This window comes from Tamandua tetradactyla, chromosome 6, assembly GCF_023851605.1.
Source record: "Tamandua tetradactyla isolate mTamTet1 chromosome 6, mTamTet1.pri, whole genome shotgun sequence".
In the NCBI taxonomy this organism is placed as follows: Eukaryota; Metazoa; Chordata; class Mammalia; order Pilosa; family Myrmecophagidae; genus Tamandua; species Tamandua tetradactyla.
This window is the reverse complement of record NC_135332.1, coordinates 171,137,935-171,142,567: the sequence shown is the minus strand read 5'-3', so window position 1 is coordinate 171,142,567 and position 4,633 is coordinate 171,137,935. Positions and strand designations below refer to the sequence as shown.

Here is a 4,633-nt window from a genome sequence, read left to right as displayed (position 1 = left end):
AACAGAGAGTGACCTATCAACACTTGATTTAGTATGCTGCCAGCTTACTCTTTAACTGTAGAGAAAGAAATGTGCACAGCTTGATCCTCCTACCTAGGTTTGTTAGCTGACATCTCCCGTGTTCCCCGACAAGGTCACCGACCTCGATTCTCTGACTGCAGCTTCATAGACTACTCTAGATGATTTGGTGTGCTCACTACTCTACATCAGGTGGGAGGGGAAAGGCACCAGGTACAGCTAATGACTCCGCAAGTCTATGGGAAACCACCCAGTCTCCGGGATATTGGTCACTATGGGCCACCCAGGCTAATGGATCATTGCCTTTTGTGTCAAAAAGATTTATTTTCCAATCTCAGCTTCCCAACTCTCCTCCTGACAAAATTACCCTAGTTTCCTGAGAGGAAAACTCTCTAAGAACTTAAGGTGCTCAGAAGACAGCAAGGTGTTGGAGTAGGGTGAGAAAGGAGGAGAATGAGAAGACATGAGTGGCTGCAAGTTCATGTGGGCCAAGGAAAGTCTCTGGGTTTTACCATGAATGAGATGGAACAGTTTCCCACTCTCAGAGGAGTTATAAATATGTAAGGGAGAAAACTGGATATGAAATTGGAATTGGAAATAGTGTGAACTCATAGTTTTTTATATGTGAATAGATGTAAATGTGTATTTTTGCAGGAACGTCCACACATATACATATATTAGTTCTTCCTACCAAGAGGCCTGAGAGCAGCAACATCCCAATAGCAATGAACACACCTAGGGCCCAGAGTTTGTTTGTTAAATACCATTCTCTACTAAATGAACCAGTGCTCCTTGGAGGAATGGCAGTTTCTAGTGGGAGACAGGTAAAGTACAAGATGAAGCTGAAATATCTGATTTTCTTTAGCTGTTATAAAAATGTTTATTGTTTACCAAAACCAGTGAACCTCTTATCAAATGCTCCTTGGTAACAAAATCTTATCACAGTTTTAATTTAAAAAAAAATATTATTTGTCTCATTGTCATTGGTTAGACTTTTTGCAAGGTCACTCAATCCCACTTTAGTCAATGCATTAATCAGATTCTCAGGTGTTGTATGTATTCCCTCTAGATTTTGCCAGGCAACTAGCAGCTGCTTAGTTCTCATCTTCATGTCTTCACTGCCACACCCAGTCTGCCTGATTTCAGAGTCTTTCATTTCCAAGTAGGGAGCCAGAATCTTCCATTGTTCACCCAGCTTGTTGGCAAATACATCTATCTGTTCCCCTGTTACAAGTTTGTTTCACCACACATCAGGATTTTCATTTTCCTTCGGTAAAAGCATCATTATCTTCCTCATCTTCATCCTCAACCTGCTTTTATTTCTTCAGAAGGAGGTGATAATTCCTTGGCTAGCTTTATCACCAGGTTTTCAAGATATTCCGGCAAACGTTTAAACTGCTGGTGGTTGGCTGAAAGAAGTGAGGGCTTCTCCATGTCCAGAGTCTCAGTGCTCACCAACTATAATTTGAATTGTTCATAGCTTTATATTCATTTTCAACCATTTTCTCAGGGTCTGCTTGTTCAATGGCTTCTTCAAAAACTCCTCCAAAGTTGGCATGTATTCCTTTGTCTCTGATTTACAGGCTTCCATATTGTCAGGACAGAAATTACAAAGCCTTGTTAACTCCTTATTTCCCATCAATAAAAATGGGGAGGGGGGACCTTTCCCAAGTAAATCTTCTGGGGCTGTTCTCATTCATAGAACTCTTATAGGCTTGGAAACTGATGTTCTTTCCTCTACAAAACTTGGGCAGCCTTCATTTTTCCATGAGTTTCAGTTTTCTTCAATGTTTAATACATGCTCTACCATCTTTGAAAATTTTTCTCCATTGGGGGGTTTTCAGATAGTAGTAGATAGACTAATTTTGCAGTATTTTCTATCCAGAGTGACTGCTCATCAGTTAAAACGGAGTTTGAACTTTTGAATTTGACTTGCCCCTTGAGATATTGGAATAAAATGAGATGCTGCAGCAGGATATGTCTGCGAAAGTTACCATCACTCAGTTGTAAATCCATCAGCTTTTCACTTTTAAAAATTGTGCAAAAGATACACGCTCTCCTCCTGTTTTCAATCCTTCCATCTTTTTCCTTGGGGTCTGAGTATCATCTAATTTATAACTCTTAAAAACAACTGAAACTTCTTCAGAATACTTAAGAAAAGTTTTCCATGAAATCTTCTCATAGCATTGCACAGAGTTCCTGACATAATCCTGCAGTGACCAGAATTTTCAATATGGGTTGTTATTGATTGGAAGGGAGCAAGGTGTTAGAGCTTAATCATCTCACATTTCACTTTCTTCTACATCCATCCTTCTTCTCTATCCTCAGTGAGCTTCTGACCCAGCCTCCTCTCCTGTTCACTGGTATTGAAAAGGGTGACATTTTCCAGATGAAATTGACTCTGCAAGTTAAGACTTGATTTCTCAGATAAAGGCAAAAGCCTTGCCAAAAAGAGCTGAATTCTTCCTCAGAAGACTGTATTCTGGGATTTAAATAATTTTCTTAGGAGATTGTCACACATATGCAGTAAATAAGTTTTCCCAGCTGAATAGAATGTAATTGATTTCCAAGTAGCAACATTTTTTCCCCATAAAAGTGAATATTGTGTCACACTGGTCCAAAGGAAGACAATCCAAAACATCTCTCAACAATTCAAAAGATGTAGATGCAGTCCATATGCCTCCTGTTACTCCCTCAACAGCAAGAGAAATACCGGCTAAAACATTTCACATGATGAATGGTTTATAATTTCTTCTTCTAGAAGCCCTCTGAAAGTTTGGTCAAGCGTATTGTTTTTTTTCACTGCCTGGTAACTGGCAGAAGGTACTTAAAAATGGCCTGATCTTTTTGTCCTTCAAGGCTTCTCTGGTAGACTTTGTAAACTGCTGGGGCAGACTGAAAAGTGGTGGTGTCCGGAAAGTATGGAAGTGCTCAGAGAATAATAGGGTCATGTCAAAAGTAAGCCAGGCGGAAGGGGCTCCCACTGGCCAAATTAGGTACAATCAAAGTATCAAACCCCACAGTTTTAGTAACAGATTATGACCCACTGAATAGAACAGGAGTTGATACATTTATAGATAAATAACTTAATAAATTGAAAGTTTAGATGTATTAATAAATTGAAAGTTTTATTTCAATTTATTTACATAGTCTAAAACTACCTTTCCACAAAATACTCATTTAATGACAAAGGAGAACAATGTCTTTAAAATGAGAAGCTTGGCAGACACCGCTTTAATCAAATGATCAAAGTTAACATTGTTAGGCGTGAGATAAACCAATATCATGTGCCTTCTGATAAGACACACTGAGAAAAACAACATCACATCGGTGATACTCCTGTCAAAGAGGCATAATCTGAATCAGATCATGAGCCTGTATCAGACAAACCACATTGAGGGGCTCTCAATGAAATCAAAGCCGTCATGTTCAATAGTGTCAAGGTCATGAAAGTCAAGGACAGCCTGGGGAAATCAGTCCAGATTGAAGGAAACTAAGCAGATGTGACATAAGTGCAACATGAGATTCTGGACTGGAGCCTTTTGCTATAAAGGATGTTATTGGGACAATTAGAGAAATTTTAATGGAGTTTGGGGATAAGATGGTGGTAACATATCAATGTTAACTGCCTGATTTCGATGGTTGCTGGGTTTTGTTTTTTTTTGGTTATGTAAGAGAGCATATTCTATGTATACAAAATAAACATCAAAAATTTCAGTGTGATGAGGCATCAGATTGGCAACTTACTCTCGGATGGTTTAGGAACAAAAGTCTTTTGCTTTGTCCTTGCACTTTTACTGTCAGGTTGAGATTGTTTCAAAATTAAAATACTAATAAAACATGTGTAGAACATGTCTGCAAGGATGCATCGAATTGGCATAGTCTCTAGGAAGAGGGTAGGCATCCAATATGGGAGAAAAACTCACTTTCCACTGTTTACCTTTGATCTTATTGACATATTTTCTGTTGCACATTCAAGATTATTTTCATAAACTATTTATAAGTTGCTTTTTATGGAAATTAAAAAATAAAATGCATGCATGCTCATTATAGACATTTTCAAAGTTACAAATATTTTAAGAGCTTGACTAATCCTTTTAGCAATAGCATTTTGATGCATTTCTTCCTTCTATACACTATTTTTTTCCACCTGTTTTACAGCACTGTGATTCTACAGTCCTATGATGTGTGCAATTTTGTATTTTTAAAAGTTAATGTCATTTTCCTTGGTACTTTAAATCCTCTTGAAAGTTAAAAATAAATAAATAGAATACGCTCCTTCACGCTGTACACTTAAGCTATTTATTTTGATTCCTAAAACTTACCAATACCAATGGGGGGGGGGTGGCTGTAGCACCCCCACTTGAATGATGGGCATTTTGGTTTATTCCTTGCTGGGGTTTCAATGCCTAATGTTGTGCCTGGTACACACTAAGCACTCTATGAATGCTTACGTAAGGAAGATAAATGCCAAGAAAATGAAGTTTACTCTTTTATTTCTGAATCTCTTAAGTAGCAATTGAGTAAGTACCCCCTATCTGCTCAAGGACTGTTCTAAGCACTTTATTCTCACATTTAAAGAGTCACCAATGACCCTATGAAAAATGATTCTCAT

The 4,633-nt window shown here is 38.0% G+C and overlaps 1 pseudogene; it reads right to left on the bottom strand.

The window, feature by feature from the left end:
- Nucleotides 1-970: 970 nt before the first annotated feature.
- LOC143686887 (THO complex subunit 1 pseudogene) lies at nucleotides 971-2,969 on the bottom strand (annotated as a pseudogene).
- Between the last annotated feature and the right edge of the window lie 1,664 nt (nucleotides 2,970-4,633).